The sequence below is a fragment of the Maylandia zebra genome, linkage group LG3, assembly GCF_041146795.1.
Source record: "Maylandia zebra isolate NMK-2024a linkage group LG3, Mzebra_GT3a, whole genome shotgun sequence".
NCBI lineage: Eukaryota > Metazoa > Chordata > Actinopteri > Cichliformes > Cichlidae > Maylandia > Maylandia zebra.
This window is the reverse complement of record NC_135169.1, coordinates 1,096,222-1,114,645: the sequence shown is the minus strand read 5'-3', so window position 1 is coordinate 1,114,645 and position 18,424 is coordinate 1,096,222. Positions and strand designations below refer to the sequence as shown.

Here is an 18,424-nt window from a genome sequence, read left to right as displayed (position 1 = left end):
AGTAACAAGCTCCCCCTCGTGGAGGGAATTCATTTGGAAGAATGTAATTAGTTATTTTATTACCCCAGCTCAAAAATCCAATTATCCTCAGAATACAACATGCTGGAGGAGTTGTGGACATGCAACAGCAAATCATTTCCACATTTTTTGGGAATGTCCCCGTGTGGTTCCATTTTTGAAGGAAATACACAAGGTCATGGGAACAATCTTCCAAAAGAAAATACAATTTCATTTTGCATTATTGTACCTAGGCAACCTAAAGACTCTTGATCTATGCAAACCGGATAAATATTTGTTCAGTGTGCTGTCGGTAGCTTCCAAAAAGGCCATAACTCGCCTTTGTCTTAAAGAGGATACTCCTACTATAGATGAATGGATTGATGTGATATATACTATTTTTGGAAAAATAACCTTTAGGCTAAAGTGGCAGGCGGACTCATTTGAAGAATATTGGTTGAAATATGTACAAAATGGGACATTTTGTATAATGTCATTGTATTTCTTGGTTTATTTGTTTTTGTGTTTTGTTTGGTTTGGTCTGTTTGTCTCTTTTGATGTTGATTTGCTTTTCTTTGCTTTCCCCCCCACGGTGAATAGTTTGAATTTGTTGTACATGTTGTATAAATAAGAAAACTAATAAAACATAAATAAAAAAAAAAAAAAAGGAAACGGGAGGAAGTTTTAGGAGTGAGGGCTGTGTTTTGAGATGTGAGAGATTTGCGACATTTAGCGCAAATCTTGTGTAGTTAGTGTGTAGTGTAGTCAATAGTTTTGTTGTGTGTGTCAGAACAACGAGGCAACTGCTGAATGTTACAGGAGTAATACATCCCCTGTTGTCAGTGCTCCAGGTATCAGGCTTTTGATGTCCTCCTTTATCTCATAGTGGACAGAAATGATTTCTTTTGGAGTGGCACAAATAATTTGTGTGGCATCAGATTTGATGCAGAACACCTGATTGTTCTCTAAATAGTTTGTTTAAAAAAATGTATTGGCTGCATTTTTAGGTAAACAGCTGCAAAAACATTGTTCTTTGCAAAACTCAGTAACTTTATATAACTATATAATTAATTGCCCAGCATTGGTCTTTGCATACTGTATTTTGCAGACAGAGTTACAGGACTCTCTCCCAGACCACAGAGTTATTATACAGGTCAGAGCTTTATTTAAAAAAAAAAAAAAAAAAAAAAGCTGTCCTTTTAAAATTGGAGTTAAAGTTATTTTTACTTCCAATAGCATTAACATATTACACAAGTCATGAATAAGATTATTTTTTCATTTTCATTGTAAGTGGGCTAAAGCAGATAATTAAAAGTAGTCTAACATAATTGTAAATGCTGTAATATGATTATTTTAATAAACCATGTAACTTGGATGGATTCGAAACTGGTGTGAACATGTCTGCTGTTGCTCACAGTGGTCCAAGGGATTCCTCAGGGAGTTTGTGCATTCGCTCAACACATGAAAAATTACAGGGAACATTGATCATCACAGTACTGTATAAAACCATGCGCTCACTTCTTAATTACCTGGAAGCACCTTAAGGACAACCAGCCCCTCTCAACAGCTGGGACCAATCAGCTGGCAAATAGATAGGCATAGGAGACCAAACACTGAGGAACAAATCCTCATTTCCTCCTAAGGCAACAGCATTTTCTCCATTTCAGCCAATTGCTTTTGCACAATTTACCTCTTGTGCTCAGGCAACATGTAGGGCCATAAACATACTTTCACGCCAGGCCGCGTTTCAAAGTGGTGCTCCATGAGAGTCCTGCAGACAGGGAGGAGGGAGAATACATCTGCAAACCACTGTTGCAATGCAGGAACATCTGATTTATTGGAATGTGTGAGATGTTAACCACAATAACTCTTAAACACACTGTCTGAAAACTTCATGCCCACAGCATGTTTTTGAGAAAAATCAAAAAAAAAAAAAAAAAAAAATCAAAAGCCCAGTCTCCTCCTGTGATAAACCTCCACATGTAAAGCACTGATAGTTAATTTAACTGAAAACAGTTAAATTACTTTGAATCTGAAATCATGGGTCACACTACTTGTTGTGAGACCATTTCTTCATTTTTCACAACAAACTGTTTAATAAGATAAACTTTACACAGAGTTCATCAAATATAACTAACGCTTTAACATTATCAGGATTTCATAATACAAACTTCAAATCAACAAGAAAACAGCTGCAAAACAAGATGTGGACTTCAAGGACACAGTAAATACTCAAAAGTTAAAGGAGGAGCCAAAAATAGAGGTTTAATAGAATTTGAATGAACTAAAAGTAGTCACCTGTGATCTTTAAAATGGTCCAGATTGTGCTGCTGTTTTGTTTCAACATTTCTGTGCTGCCACTGTGAATAAGAATGTGTTCTTTGCCTAATTAAAGAAAGGTTACACTGACTCACACCTCCATCTTCTGGTACAAACTGGTATTACATGGAAGTACAGGCCAAAACCAGTTTAGCTTACGTCTCTTGTTTCTGAACATAAAGTCATAGCAGGGGTTGTTTCAAAGCAGGTTGACAGATTTAGTTCATTTTGGAAGTTTTGAGAGAGACTGCTGTGAAATTATTTGCAGTTTTGGGAGAAAAGGATTTAAGAGAAGGGATTATCACAGCAACAACTTAAATATGAATGAAGGATTTAAATTTAACCGAGGTTAAATGAATGAAGAAAAAATTTGGAAAGACTAAGAAAGTTTAAAAAAAAAAGAAATTGATATCCATATCCATATCTGTAATTTTGATACAATATTAGTTTTGTATAAAAAAAGAAAGAAGAAGACATTCCTATAACTTTAATAATACAGTAACAAGTACAACTACTAAACACTACTGTGTCCTATGGAAACAAAGATTAAAATGTAACAGGGATAACATTTTAGAGAATTAAAACCCCTCAAAGGACAAAGCATAAACTTGATATACAGGGTGGGCCATTTATATGGATACACCATAATAACATGGGAATGGTTGGTGATATTAAAGTCCTGTTTGTGGCACATTAGTATATGTGAGGGGGCAAACTCCTCAAGATGGGTGGTGACCATGGTGGCCATTTAGAAGTTGGCCATCTTGGATACAACTTTTGTTTTTTCAATAGGAAGAGGGCCAGGTGACACATCAAACTTATTGGTAATGTCACAAGTCTCTTTCGACTCCCTTGTCCATGTGAGTCGGAAGAGACTCTGCAGGGATGCTTTGAGTCAACTGACTGGGATGTTCTTTGTGATTCCAATCAGGACAATATTGACAATCTGACAGGCTGTGTAACAGATTATATCAACTTCTGTGTGGACACTGTGGTCCCCAAAAAAAACCATTCTGTGCTTCCCCAACAATAAACCCTGGGTTACCAAAAACATCAAAGCAACCTTAAACAAGAAAAAAAGAGCTTTCAGAAATGGTGACAGAGATCAGCTGAAACTGGTGCAGAAGGAGCTGAAAGCCAAGATTGCAGAGGGTAAAGAGTCCTACAGACGGAGGCTGGAAAACAAACTGCAGGAAAACAACACCAGGGAGGTGTGGAATGGAATGCGGACTATCACGGACCTGAGACAAAAGAGAGGTGTTGGGATGGATGGGGACGTCAAAAGTGATAACAACCTTAATCTGCACTTCAATAGGTTTGACTGCCCTGCGTCTCCTGTCTCCACACCCAGCTATTCCCATCTTGTCCTTTCGCCTCCCCCCTCTCCTGCCCCCTCAGACTGTCTCACCCTGTCCCTCTCAGCAGATGACATCAAAAGAGAATTGGGCAGACTCCACTCCAGCAAAGCTGCTGGCCCTGATGGTGTCAGTCCCAGGGCCCTCAGGTGCTGTGCTTGCCAGCTGTCTGGAGTTCTACAACGGATCTTCAACATGAGTCTGGAAATGCACATAGTCCCATCACTCTGGAAGACATCCTGCCTGGTTCCTGTCCCTAAAAAGATCAACCCGTCCACCCTCGGTGACTACAGGCCAGTGGCTCTGACCTCACATGTCATGAAGACGCTGGAGAGACTCATCCTGAAACATCTGTGTCTGCTGGTGGAGCCTTGGCCGGACCCCCTGCAGTTTGCTTATCAACCTCGTATGGCTTGGAGGATGCCATCATCTACCTGCTGGACCAGGCTTATTCTCACCTGGACATTGTTGGGAGCACTGTGAGGGTCATGTTCTTTGAATTCTCCAGTGCTTTTAACACAATCAGACCATCACTGCTGGGGAATAAGCTCACAGAAATGCAGGTGGATGCCCCAGTGGTTGGTTGGATTACGGACTATTTAACAAGTCGACCACAGCATGTCCGACTGAAGAGCTCCCGCTAAGATAACATCTTGAGCAGCACGGGGGCGCCGCAAGGGGACAGTCCTATCCCCCTTCCTCTTCACTCTCTACACATCTGACTTCAGGTACAAGTCTCAGTCATGTCATCTGCAGAAATTCTCAGATGACTCTACCACTGTGGGCTCTGGGATGGACAGGAGGAGGAGTACAGGAGTGTGGTCGACAGCTTTGTCGAGTGGTGTGAGCTAAACCACCTACAACTTAACATCACAAAGACAAAGGAACTGATTATGGATTTTAGGAAGCAGGCTCCTCCTCCTAACCCTGTCACCATCAGTGGGGCTGATGTGGAGATAGTTGAGGACTACTGGTACTGGGGGTACACTTGGACTGTAAACTGGACTGGACCAAGAACACCAATGCTATCTTCAAAAAAGGGCAGAGTCTGCTTTTCCTACTGAGGCGACTTAGATCCTTCAATGTTGGTAGGAATATGCTGACCATGTTCTATCACTCGGTGTTGGAGAGCGTCGTGTTCTTTGCAGCTGTGTGCTGGGGAAGTGGGGTGAAGACAGCTGATGCCAAAAGGCTGAACAAACTGATTAGAAAGGCTAGTTCTGTCCTGGGTGTCAGACTTGAGAACCTGGAGGTGGTGTCTGAAAGGAGAATGCTAAAAAAGCTTGTTTCTATCATGGACCATCAGAGCAAACACAGCAAAAGACTCATTGCCCCGAAATGCAGAGATCGCCACAGTAAATCCTTTGTGTCGGTGGCAATAAGACTGTATAACTCTTCCTCACTCTGTAGATAATTTTCCTGAGACGATTACCAATGTTATTCTGTTCCCTTTCAGACCGTGTAATATTACCCAACAGTACCTTATTGAATATTTGTTTCATCCCCCCATCATACGCTGCTACTCCCTTTATTCTATTGCACAATACTTTGTCACTTTCTAGAATCGCCTGCACTGATAGTTAAGTTATTTATTCACCAGGATATAGTTATATATATTACTTCGTTAGTTATCTGATACTATGTCTTGCACTATCCTACGGTATATTACTGTACACTACTATTCTTATTGTATATATTGTATATCTTATATCTTATTCATCTGTTCCTCTGTCTCTCCTGCTGCTTTGAGCATGTACATGACAAAAGAATTTCCCTCTGGATAAATAAAGTTCTTCTTATTCTTATCTATACATGCAGCTTCCTAAATGTAACATTCAGGATTATTCACTGCAGGTCCAGAAATCAGAGCTACCTCATCAGATCCAAGAGTGACATCAGCTGACACTCTTTACAGGAGATTCCATCTAAACTCTGTAGAGCCCGATCAAGGTTTTTAAGTCCAACCCTGAAACCAGAAGAGGATCTTTCTCTCTCTTCAGATTCATTGTGATCCAGTGATTTCAGTCCTGCATGATCAGGCTGATGTTTGCACAGAGCAGATAATGAAGTGAATGCACATTGGTAACAGTGAAACAGTTAATGTACAGCTTGGGGTCACAGCTGAAGTTCACTTCCATGTGTGTACATTCATGTTTGTTACAATGACCTGATTGTGAGAAGCTTTTGTCACAGTGTCTGCAGTTGTATGGTGTCTCTTCTTTGTGGATTCACTTATTGCTTTTTCTTTAAGCTCACGTGAAGTGGTGAAGGATAACCCTCACCGGTCACAGATGTACTTTTTGACCCCGCTGTGGAAGAGTTCATGCATTTTTAATGTACTTGGTGTGTGGAAGCCTCTCCCACATTCTTTGCAGTAGTTCATTTTGTCTCCAGTGTGTCTACGTTGATGTGGTTTAAAGTCCCGTTGATGATTGGAGGTTTTTCCACAAAGGCCACAGAGAAACTCTTTCCCACCACCACAGTGACGACAGGGCTGAGAACTGGATCCATCTTTATCATTCTGCTTCTATGCAAAGACAGTATAAGTCAACTCTGCCAATATCCAATTACATTTCACTGTTTACATTATAACACTCAGCTTACTGGGTGAAAATGCCTCTTCATTTTTCCAAACAGTTAATTCAGTATAATTCCATAAGTTTACTGATCAGACTTGTTCCAAACACTCGGGTTACAATTACAAGATAAAAATAAATACATATCTCACAGTAACTGCACTTGTAGAGTTAATTTCTGGTGTGGATCTGTTGGTGTTTTTTCAGGTGATGTGGAGCTTTAAAAGTCTTCTCACACAGGTCACATTTGTAAGGTCTCTCCTCAGTGTGGCTAAACATGTGTTGTTGTAACTGTGCATCTGTTGTAAATGGTTTCCCACACTGATCACAGCAGCAAACATCATTTCCAGTGTGAATCCGTAGGTGAATATTTCGGTACTTTTTTTCACTGAACCTTTTTCCACAAAAGTCGCAGCTGTAGGCCTTAATTCCAGAGTGGGTAACTAGATGCCTCTGTAAGTCGCTATTTTGAGCAAAAGCCTTACCACACAACTCACAGCTGTGTGCTTTAACTCCACTGTGGATGATATGGTGTGATTTTAGGCCTTGACGATGGGTAAAAGACTTTCCACACAAGTTGCAGCTGAATGCTTTAACTCCACTGTGGATGAGTTGGTGTGTTTTTAAGCTATCAGCCAGGGCAAAAGACTTTCCACACAAGTCACACCTGTGAGGTTTAACTCCACTGTGGATGAGTTGGTGTGTTTTTAAGTTTTGGGCTTGATTAAAAGACTTTCCACACAAGTGACAGTAGTGTGCTTTAACTCCACTGTGGATGAGTCTGTGTGTTTTTAAGCATCCAGCCCGGGTAAAAGACTTTCCACACAACTCACAGCTGTAAGGTTTAACTCCACTGTGGATGAGTTGGTGTATTTTTAAACCTCCAGCCTGAGTAAAAGACTTTCCACACAAGTCACAGCTGTAAGGTTTAACTTCACTGTGGATGACTTTGTGTTTTTTTAGACCTCCAGCCAGAGTAAAAGACTTTCCACACAAGTCACAGCTATATGCTTTAACTCCACTGTGGATGAGTCGGTGTGTTTTTAAGTTTTGAGCCAGGGTAAAAGACTTTCCACACAAGTCACAGCTGTACGGTTTCACTCCACTGTGGATGAGTTTGTGTGTCTTTAAGCTTTGAGCCAGGGTAAAAGACTTGCCACACAAGTCACAGCTGTACGCTTTAACTCCACTATGGAAGAGTTGGTGTCTTTTTAATTCTCCAGCCCGGGTAAAATCCTTCCCACACTCATCACAGCTGTATGTTTTCTCTCCTTTTCTTCTGTGAGGTTTGTCGGCCTCCTGAGAGCGCTGACTTTTCGCCTCATGTTGGTCCTGCAGTGACAGAGATACAAACAGAGGCAGTGAGTGAAATGCAGTAATGGAACAAACTGGAACTCCCTCCCTCCATCCACTGAGGTCCTTCAACATCTGCCAGAAAATGCTGAGGATTTTCTATGAGTCTGTGGTGGCCAGTGCGATCCTCTATGCTGTTGCATGCTGGGGGAGCAGGCTGAGGGTCGCAGATGCCAACAGACTTAATAAACTGATCCGTAAGGCCAGCAATGTTGTGGGGATGGAGCTGGACTCCCTCAAGGTGGTGTCGGAGAGGCGGATGCTGTCCAAGATAAAGACAATGTTGGATAACACCTCCCACCCACTCCATGACATGTTGGTCAGTCACAGGAGCTCGTTCAGTGAGAGACTGAGATTACCGAAAAGCACCACTGAACGACACAGGAAATCATTCCTGCCTGTGGCCATCTCCCTGTACAACGCATCCACTTAACACACTGTTTGCTGCTACAACTACACATGTTTCTTTTCCAAATATTTATTTATAAGTGACTTATGTATGTATGTATGTATATATATGTATATATTGTACTATTCTTAGTTAGCGTATTGTCTGTCTTGTCTTAATGTTGGTTTAAAATGGAGCACTGTAACAAAAAATAATTTCCCCCAGGGATCAATAAAGTATTCTGATTCTGATTCTGATTAGTGGAATTTAATGTGACAACAAACACATTGTTGGTGTGTTTCCACAACCTTGTGGTGATAGTATCACATTACAATGATGTGCTACAATGGGAGTTGTAATGAAAATGACATTATTGAAGAAATATTGATCAGCGGAGAAAATATTTTACTCATAAAAAATTGTGAGTTTAACTGATGATATTGTTGTTTCAATGTGTGCTGATAAAATATCATGTTTGTATTTTCTTGTAACTGCTGTGGTTTTTGATTGTGAATGTTGAGTAACAGGAGCAGAAGAGTATAGTGGAGCAGCGGTTGGTTTTTAAAAACCCGTTAACAGCAGCATTATCTTTTCCATCCAGGGCTCCTCCATATATATATATATATATATATATATATATATATATATATATATATATATATATATATATATATATATATATATATATATATATATATATATATATATATATATATATATATATATATATATATATATATACATACACACACATACATATATATATATATATATACATACATATATACACACACATATATATACACACATATATATATATACACACAACCAGCTGTGCACACTGTTTCAATAACAGTGTAACTGTGATATTTTTCTCACCTTTTGTGTTGAAGTCATTGTTTCCTCTGTAGTGGCTGAGCTGAGTCCAAATGGCTGAAATTGTCCTTCCGCTGCTCCACCATACTCTTCTGCTCCTGTTACTCAGCTGGGACACAAAAAGTATATACACACATCCCTGACAAAAAGAAACAGAGCAAATAAACATTACTACGCTCCTCATTGACAACAATACCTATGAAGCTTCAAGGTGAAACCTCAGATAGAAAGTAATCAGTTGCCTACAACAATCTAAAAGGGAAAAAGCCACTGACTGCCCTACATATCACTGCCTAAGAGTCACGGAAATGGCTTATGTATAAAGAAGGTTAATAGTTGGTTCGAGCAGTTAAAATGTTCTTGCTTGTACATTTCTTTGGACAATATTATGTACAGTAGGTGCATTCTATCTTATGTAGGAGACATGTTTATCGTGACACAAAGAACATCTTTTTGTTGCACTGCTATTATCGCAAGGTTTGGGCGTGATCATAAAGGCTGTGAGGCCCACGTTTAATAATCACGCTTAGTTCAGTGAGCTATCCTACAGAAGCCTGGTTTGTCTCTACTAACTGGTATTTTCTTGCAATTGTATTGCAACATTGTGAAAATTTGTAATGTATGGTGTTCTAATTATTTTATGTTTTAATTTAGAATACACAAGACTGTAAAGTAATTCTTCTAGGACAGTGGTTCTTAACCTTTTTGGAGGTACTGAACCACACCAGTTTCATATACGCAATACGATTTTTTTCGAATTCAAGACATACATTTTTTTTTTTACTGGGCCGTGTATGTCACAGCGGAGGTTCTGCCGAACCCCTGAGACCGACTCACCGACCCCCTAGGGTTTGATCGAACGCAGGTTAAGAACCACTGTTCTAGGACCTCCGAAGTGAAAGGTGGCCATAGGTGATTTTTTTTTTTGTTAACCCTTTAAGACCTACCAAAGAACCAAGTCCGCCAGAGCTTATATTATATTTTTACCTGCTGTAGTGCCATTTTTGGGAGCATTTCAAGTTGATATACATCAATACAACCATTATAGCCCAAATTTTAATAATATGTATGCATTAAGTGCATAGTAATTACATAAATTGCAAAAAAGTGCAATAAATTACAAAAAAAATAATTGTTTTTTTAACATATATTTCTAGTTAGAGAAATTAAAGAGGCTTATCCCTCAAAACTGTAAATACAAAAAAGTTGCATAAAATAGTTTCCCACCACAGGAAATTTATTTTGAGTGTCTTCATAGTTTTATTTTTGAAATAAACCGGCTTTAAAAAGTTAAAGTACAAGTGTTACTTTTAACAGACTGAAGCACTTAAAGCCTTTGTATTCTATGTTTGTAGCTTTCATGACATTCAATAAATGCCGCAAAGCGCCCGTCTTGAAGAACCCGTGCCTGTGTTGGCATTTCTGAGCTACAGTGAAAACTCGCCCTAGCCAGTGCTGTTGAGAAGCTCATTAAGAAGACGGCAGCTGCAGAGAGTGACGGTGAAGTGGAGCGACACAAGAGGGCGCCATTGCATAAGCCTACTGTTCACAAGCAGCCAAGCACAGTAGAAGCAACGTTATAGAGTTTGACAGACGACGTGACTTTTGAGCATTGCATGCCGGGTACTAGTGGCAAAACAATCCAAGCAATGCATCAAATGCAAGCATTTGCAGCACCGCAAAACGTTCATTCTCCGGTTCCAATACCTTCTTGCTTTGTCTTTGCCCTCCAAAACAGGTATGTACAAAACGAAGGAGAACAATGCCGGTCCATACAAAGACAGACTTGATGAAAAGTTAAAGAAAAGATACAAGAAAAAAAATCAAACGAGTGAAAGGGTTAGACCCTTACGAGCACACAGACAAAAGACGTTAACGTGCTGCCCAACTTTCACCACGCTCAGATTTATAATTATACGGTTCTTAGAGTGAGTGCATACACTCATGAACGGATGGGTACAGGACCTTGAAATGCACAGTGTAGAACGAAAGACCATCGTACGAACAAAGGTAAGTTTACCAGTCTCACAAATCGTCTTCATAAATACACATTTGTTAACCGTTTATTAATAGGACCTTTGAGCTCAACGGTAATTAATTAGTAATAATTTCTGGTACGCATTACAGAAATGTAGCAGTGACAATAATATCGTATGCTGTAATCATACTGGGCAATTAGTGATACAAAAAAAATGTTTTATGCTGTTTATCCTGTGAATAAAAGTATATGTTTTTGTCAATGTACCATGGTAATAACAGAAGTGAAACGCAATATTGTGTCAGGACAATTCACTATTTATGCACAATAAACAAAGGAGCATAGCGCCACAATTTCTGTTCAGCGCCAGACTTGCTTGTAACCTATATCACCAATTATGTTATGAAAAATGACATATTAACTACTACAAAACACTGACCTTTGTGGGAATGCTTGGAGCAGACAAACATGTGAGCTGGAGTGTTGCTCCAGAGTGTTGCTCCGGCTCTTTGTTACTTTGGAAACATGGCTTGAACAATTTCTCTTCAACGACGTAATCCGATAAAAACCGATCTCTTTACCCGTCGGCTTCCCGTGGCTGTCATGCAACCGACTATTGCAGTTAATAATACAACAGCTTCTTTAATATCACCAACCATTCCCATGTTATTGCAGTGTATCCATATAAATGGCCCACACTGTAGTTGTATAGAGATTGAACATGTGACGTCATTAAGGGGTAAAACCGCAAAAGATTCTGGGAACTCGTGGCAAGCGGTACTAGCGCACGCAGGCTTTCAATTGAAATCAGTTAGTCAGGCATAAAAAGAAACACAAAAAATGGCAAGAGGCTGTTGTATTATTATTATTATTATTTGTTGCATCATATTGCTGTAATTGTTATATATATATATATATATATATATATATATATATATATATATATATATATATATATATATATATATATATATATATATAAAAAGAAGGCATCGGTGGGCAAGAGACGAAAAACAGGGCGTTGTTGGAATGCTACTATGCAAGTAACCCCGGCGGAAGGGGCTACATGAATAGGATGAGGGACCTATGGATTCTTCGATACCCAACATCCACAATGACGGCGAAACAACTAGTAGCTCAGTGTTCCAACATTCGAAAGAAGGGACTGCTCTCACAGCTAGAGATTGACGAGGTACAACACAAATGCTACGGCAAGGAGGAGTCAGGACGCCAGGTCAGGGGGGAGATATCATCACCCCCACCCGAGATTGGGTACATAGCCCCAAGTGCGATAGGAGAAGGATCGTTGAGTGCGAGAGGAACTGACCTGAAAAATAGGATCATGGCCAAGCTTGAAACCTGGATCCCCCGTAGCCGGTTACCAAGATTACGTGAAGTTCCCTCAGAAGGTCTGCTAGATGATGTTAATGCAGCACTACGGGCAATACCTACAACCACGATTACCGACACTAACAAGCTGATCTACAAAACGGCAACAGTGATCAGTGAGATGCTTGGCTACAAGTTGAACAGCGACAAGGGGCAGTACCCTCCATGGAGAAGGAGGCTAGAGGGCAAGATCAAAGTAGCACGGAGGGAGGTTAGCCAACTAACGGAGTTGCAGAAAGGTGCGACAAATAAGGTGCCTAAGAAATACAGCAAGCTGTCCATACCTGAGGCCTTGGAAACTGCCAAGCAAAGACTCACAGCCTTGGCCAGCCGCTTGAGGAGGTACACCAGAGAGATAGAAGGCAGGAGAATAAACCAGCTGTTCTCCACAGAACCAGCAAAGGTGTACTCTCAGTGGCAAGGGAACAATAAGAGAACAGCACCACCAAGGCTGGAGACGGAGCAATACTGGAAGAGCATATGGGAGAAGGATGCAACCCATAACGGCAATGCTCAGTGGCTAGAGGATCTGAGGGCTGAACACAGCGACCTCCCTGAACAGGGTCCAGTAACCATCACAGTGGTAGATATCCAAGAAAGGGTCTCCAGTATGAAGAGTTGGACAGCACCAGGGCCCGACATGGTTCACGCCTACTGGCTGAAGAAGCTGACTGCACTCCACGAGCGTCTGGCAGCACAAATGAACCAGCTGCTAGTTAACGAGAGACACCCGGAATGGCTAACTGAAGGCCGGACGGTCCTGATCCCCAAGGACCCCAAGAAGGGACCGGTCCCCTCCAACTACCGACCAATAACCTGCCTCAGTACTACATGGAAGCTCCTGTCAGGCATCATATCGGCTAAGATGAACAGGCACATGGGTCAATACATGAGCGGGACACAGAAAGGAATTGGCAAGAATACCAGAGGCGCAAAACACCAGCTACTGGTAGACAGAACAATCAGCCGAGACTGCAAGACCAGACTGACCAACCTGTGCACTGCCTGGATTGATTACAAGAAGGCCTATGACTCAATGCCCCACAGCTGGATACTGGAATGCCTAGAATTGTACAAGATCAATGGGACCCTAAGAGCCTTCATCAGGAACTCAATGGGGATGTGGCGTACAACACTAGAGGCCAACTCCAAGCCCATAGCACAAGTCACCATCAAGTGCGGGATCTACCAAGGAGATGCTCTGTCCCCACTGCTGTTCTGCATAGGCCTGAACCCCCTCAGTGAGATCATTAACAAGACTGGCTACGGATACCAACTACAGAACGGAGCAGTTGTCAGCCACCTCCTGTACATGGATGACATCAAGCTGTATGCCAAGAGTGAACGAGACATCGATTCACTGATCCACACTACCAGGCTATACAGCAATGACATTGGAATGTCGTTCGGACTGGAGAAGTGTAGTCGGATGGTAACAAAGAGAGGGAAGGTAGTCAGAACTGAGGGGATTGAACTACCAGAAGGCAACATTGCAGACATAGAGGACAGTTACAAGTACTTGGGGATCCCACAGGCGAATGGGAACCATGAAGAGGCCGCTAGAAAAGCTGCAACCACCAAGTACCTGCAGAGGGTCAGGCAAGTCCTGAGGAGTCAGCTGAATGGTAAGAACAAGATCCGGGCCATCAACACGTACGCCCTGCCCATGATCAGGTACCCTGCTGGGGTAATAGGCTGGCCAAAGGAGGAGATAGAAGCCACTGACATAAAGACAAGAAAGCTCCTTACCATGCATGGAGGGTTTCACCCCAAATCCAGCACCCTGAGGCTGTACGCTAAGCGGAAGGAAGGGGGCCGGGGACTGGTGAGTGTCAGCACCACAGTCCAGGATGAGACAACGAACATCCAAGAATACATTAGGAAGATGGCCCCAACTGACCGAGTGCTCAGTGAATACCTCAGGCAGCAGAAACCCAAGAAAGAGGAGGGAGACGAGGAACCATCATGGAAGGACAGGCCCCTGCACGGTATGTACCACCGGCAGATAGAGGAGGTGGCTGATATCCAGAAATCCTACCAGTGGCTGGACAAAGCTGGACTGAAAGACAGCACAGAGGCACTAATCATGGCAGCACAAGAACAAGCTCTGAGCACAAGATCCATAGAGGCTGGGGTCTATCACACCAGGCAAGACCCCAGGTGCAGGCTGTGTAAAGATGCCCCAGAGACAATCCAGCACATAACAGCAGGGTGCAAGATGCTAGCAGGCAAGGCATACATGGAAGGCCATAACCAAGTGGCCATAGTGTACAGGAACATCTGTGCCGAGTATAACCTGGAAGTCCCGAGGTCAAAATGGGAGATGCCCCCAAGGGTGGTGGAGAATGACCGAGCTAAGATCCTGTGGGACTTCCAGATACAGACGGACAAAATGGTGGTGGCTAACCAACCGGACATAGTGGTGGTAGACAAACAGAAGAAGACGGCCGTAGTGATCGATGTAGCGGTTCCGAATGACAGCAATATCAGGAAGAAGGAACATGAGAAGCTGGAGAAATACCAAGGGCTCAGAGAAGAGCTCGAGAGGATGTGGAGGGTGAAGGTAACGGTGGTCCCCGTGGTAATCGGAGCACTAGGTGCGGTGACTCCCAAGCTAGGCGAGTGGCTCCAGCAGATCCCAGGAACAACATCGGAGATCTCTGTCCAGAAGAGCGCAGTCCTGGGAACAGCTAAGATACTGCGCAGGACCCTCAAGCTCCCAGGCCTCTGGTAGAGGACCCGAGCTTGAAGGATAAACCGCCCGCAGGGGCGTGCTGGGTGTTTTATATATATATATATATATATATATATATATATATATATATATATATATATATACTGTCAAAGATACTTGTCTGTCAGTGAAGATATAAAGTTATAATAAACAAAGATCAATGCAACTTATTTGACACAGAGTTTAAGTTCACTGCTGTAATAACTAATAATGATTAATATAGAAATAACTTTATATTTACATTACCAAAGTGAGATGACTTTAGTCTCCTGAACAACATTAGCTAATTGTTATTTACTAGCTCATCTTAAAATGACTGTTCAGTAGAAAAATGAAGCCCAACAATCATGTTTTTACAGTCTCACGGTCTCAGCATCAGATACTCAAAAAAATCAAACAAAGATAAAATTAAAACAAATAGATGAAGAAGAAAAAATTCTCCTTCATTTCTGTCAAACAATGCTGCATGAAACCTTTCCAGCAGTTAGTATCATAAGCTGTCCAGGTTTGTGTGTCTATCAAAACACTTTTTACAAATCCTGCTGGAATTTGTCAGGTTACAGCTGCAGTCAAAGCACGATGGAAATAAGTGAACAAGCAAGCAAACGCTCAGCTTCTCATGCTGAGCTAATGATTAGTTGGTGTTGGTTTCCTCTCACTCTTCTTTTAATGTGTTCACAATTAGGGCTGGGCTATATCATACCATTCACGGTATGATAATACCGTGAATGGTAATACCGTAATACCGTGAATGGGCAACGATAGGAAAATGACATATCGCAATAGAATATGGATAAAACGCGCATGCGCAGTGCCTTTGTTTACATACGTACATGGCTGCGACGCAGAATGAGAAGAGCGAAAGTAGATCATTAAATGAAACAGATGAACCAGAATTGGTTTGTAAAAATGCTGCAACTTCAGTGGTGTGGAACTGGTTTGGCTTTCGTCCATCAGATACACAACAAAGCACTATTTTTGGTAGAGCATGCTAGCGGCCGTCGTTATTACCGTGTTGTTTGGAAAATACGCCACACTTAAAATCAATCCTTTGATTTTTCTGAAAATCGACAGTGCCCTTTATAATCCCGTGTGCCTTATGTATGAATTCTGGTTGTGTTTACTGACCTCGAAACGATTTTATGTGGTACACGGTGTTCGAAAATCTGTCAAATGTTTAGTACGACTTTGCTAAGCTACGAAGCCGCACTGCTTGATGGATTGTGGGAACATTATGGCTATCGTAGGAAGGAGCCTCGCGGAGTGATACGTACTGTGCTTCAACATAATATTACCGTATTGTGTGTGTATAACCTCTTTTTAAGTTTTGTGGATATTATACATGGTTATGCTGAGGATATGTCAGCCAATTTCCAATGGAAATGTCTTTTGGTTAAACTGTCAGCAAGGAATTTGCACTGTTACATTTTTATATAACTTAAATGCACATAAAAAAACAGCTGCTTGTTTAAGTGAAAATACATTGATGGGGTTTTTTGCACTAATAAAGTTGTGGAGTTGTAAAGTATTTTGTCTAGTGTCAATTATATCGTTATCGCAAATTTTCAAATGTATATCGTGATAAATATTTTTGGTCATATCGCCCTGCTCTATTCACAATAAACTCTTAACGGACCGAGAAGAGCAACAGAAGAGCTCATTCAGGAGCTGTTGAAGTTCTTCACGGATTTTTGATGGGAGCGACCAGGCGGATAATTTTATTTCCAAAATCAGACATCTTTATTAGCGCTGGAAGAAAATGAAATACAGATGCATCTGTAGATCATCCTATGAAGTCCTATTCTAAAGGCTGATTTCCCTCTCCCAGGCTTGTACCTGTGGCTTCATGTCCTGGGGGTTGGTTGTTCTCCTGCCCTGCACCCCATCCTTTTGTTCTTACCCTCTAGCAACCGTCATATTCTAACGTTGCAAGCAATCACAAACTCTACAGTCTGTCTAACTCCAATGTATACGAAGCAATCTATTATTCTCAACAGAGATAAACTCAGCATAAACTGAACCCACATTAAAGTTAGCTCCGTGCTTACCTTTAGATGAGCTCACAAACCGAGAGAGACTCCTTGATGAAGCTTAAAGTCTTTCCAAACAGGAAACAGATCAGGTAGCAGAGACCCACGTGGTTCACGCTGATCCCAGCTAGGATCCAGGAGACAAGGGTGTGCAGATCGATGCAGATATCGATCCAAACGTTGGTAGTGGTATATGTTCCTGTACGTTTACTACTTTACTCCCGTTTCATGAAAAAGCAGCTCTCTCTGCTCGACTCCTCTCCTGCACACACACTTTGCTCCGCCCCCTTTATTTGGCTCCGCTGTGATTTGTTGCTGTGCGATCACGTGACTCAGCTAAACAACGTAACCACGTGGGGTATTTCAAAATTAGGGCCTATCTCCTTTTCCTAAACTCTTTTCCGTGGCTCGAGGAAAACGTCATCGTGGGAAGGAGAATTGCTAAGGACTCAGGGAAAGAGAGGAGCGGTGCTGAGAATTGGAACAGCCTTACACTCGTCTCTCTGTAACAACGTGACACCGGATGTCCGCCTGTTGAAACTACAGAAGATGGCAAGGGCGTAGGCTGTGTCCCAATTCAGGGTCTGCACGCTTGAAGTACGCGCTCTACGCGCACTACGTACGGCGCGTACTATAAGTACGAGAAGTGCGGAAGTGAGAGGCTTGTGAAATGGGCTTTGTCGCGCTGTTAGGGTTGCCTAGCAACCATGATACTAACCGCGAGACACGTTACATACAGCATTGTTTGATAGAAATGAAGGAGAAAAATGTTTTGTTGGTCATTCATTTTTGTCATGACATCACTTTGATTAATTGAGTATCTGAGGCTGAGACCACGGGACTGTAAAACATGATTGTTGGGCTTCATTTCTGTGCTGAACAGTCATTTAAGATTAGTTAGTAAATAACAATTAGTTAATGTTGTTCATGAGACTAAAGTCATCTCACTGTGGCAATGTAAATATAATATGGCCAATATTATAGTATTGTCAGTTTATTATGATATATATCTATATCTACACATATATCTATATATATATATCTATCTCTATATATATATATCTATCTATCTCTCTCTCTCTCTCTCTCTCTCTCTCTCTCTCTCTATATATATATATATATATATATATATATATATATATATATATATATACACATATACATATATCACTGACTTTCAGCTTGTTGTGTTTGTGGATATATAACTGACTTTAATTATTAAACATTCGCACATAAATAAGTGACATCATATTCAGTACTTTTGACAGTTCACTCTTCGGCCGCTCCATCTTATTAGGGAAATTCCAAATACATAAATGTAAATTTCAAAACTCAACCCCATCATTTAATTTGTTTTTGATTGAAATTGAATATTACTTAAAATCTCTTAAATTAACTTCCAATAAAAAAGGTTTATCATTGATTGAAA

The 18,424-nt window shown here is 41.3% G+C and overlaps 1 long non-coding RNA gene across 1 annotated transcript; it reads right to left on the bottom strand.

The window, feature by feature from the left end:
• Positions 1-4,968: 4,968 nt before the first annotated feature.
• On the bottom strand, positions 4,969-17,527 carry LOC101485548 (uncharacterized). Its single transcript, XR_001342491.4, has 3 exons — positions 17,014-17,527; positions 8,868-9,003; positions 4,969-7,579 (listed from the first exon to the last, which is right to left on the bottom strand). It is a non-coding gene; the product is annotated as an uncharacterized LOC101485548 (long non-coding RNA).
• Between the last annotated feature and the right edge of the window lie 897 nt (positions 17,528-18,424).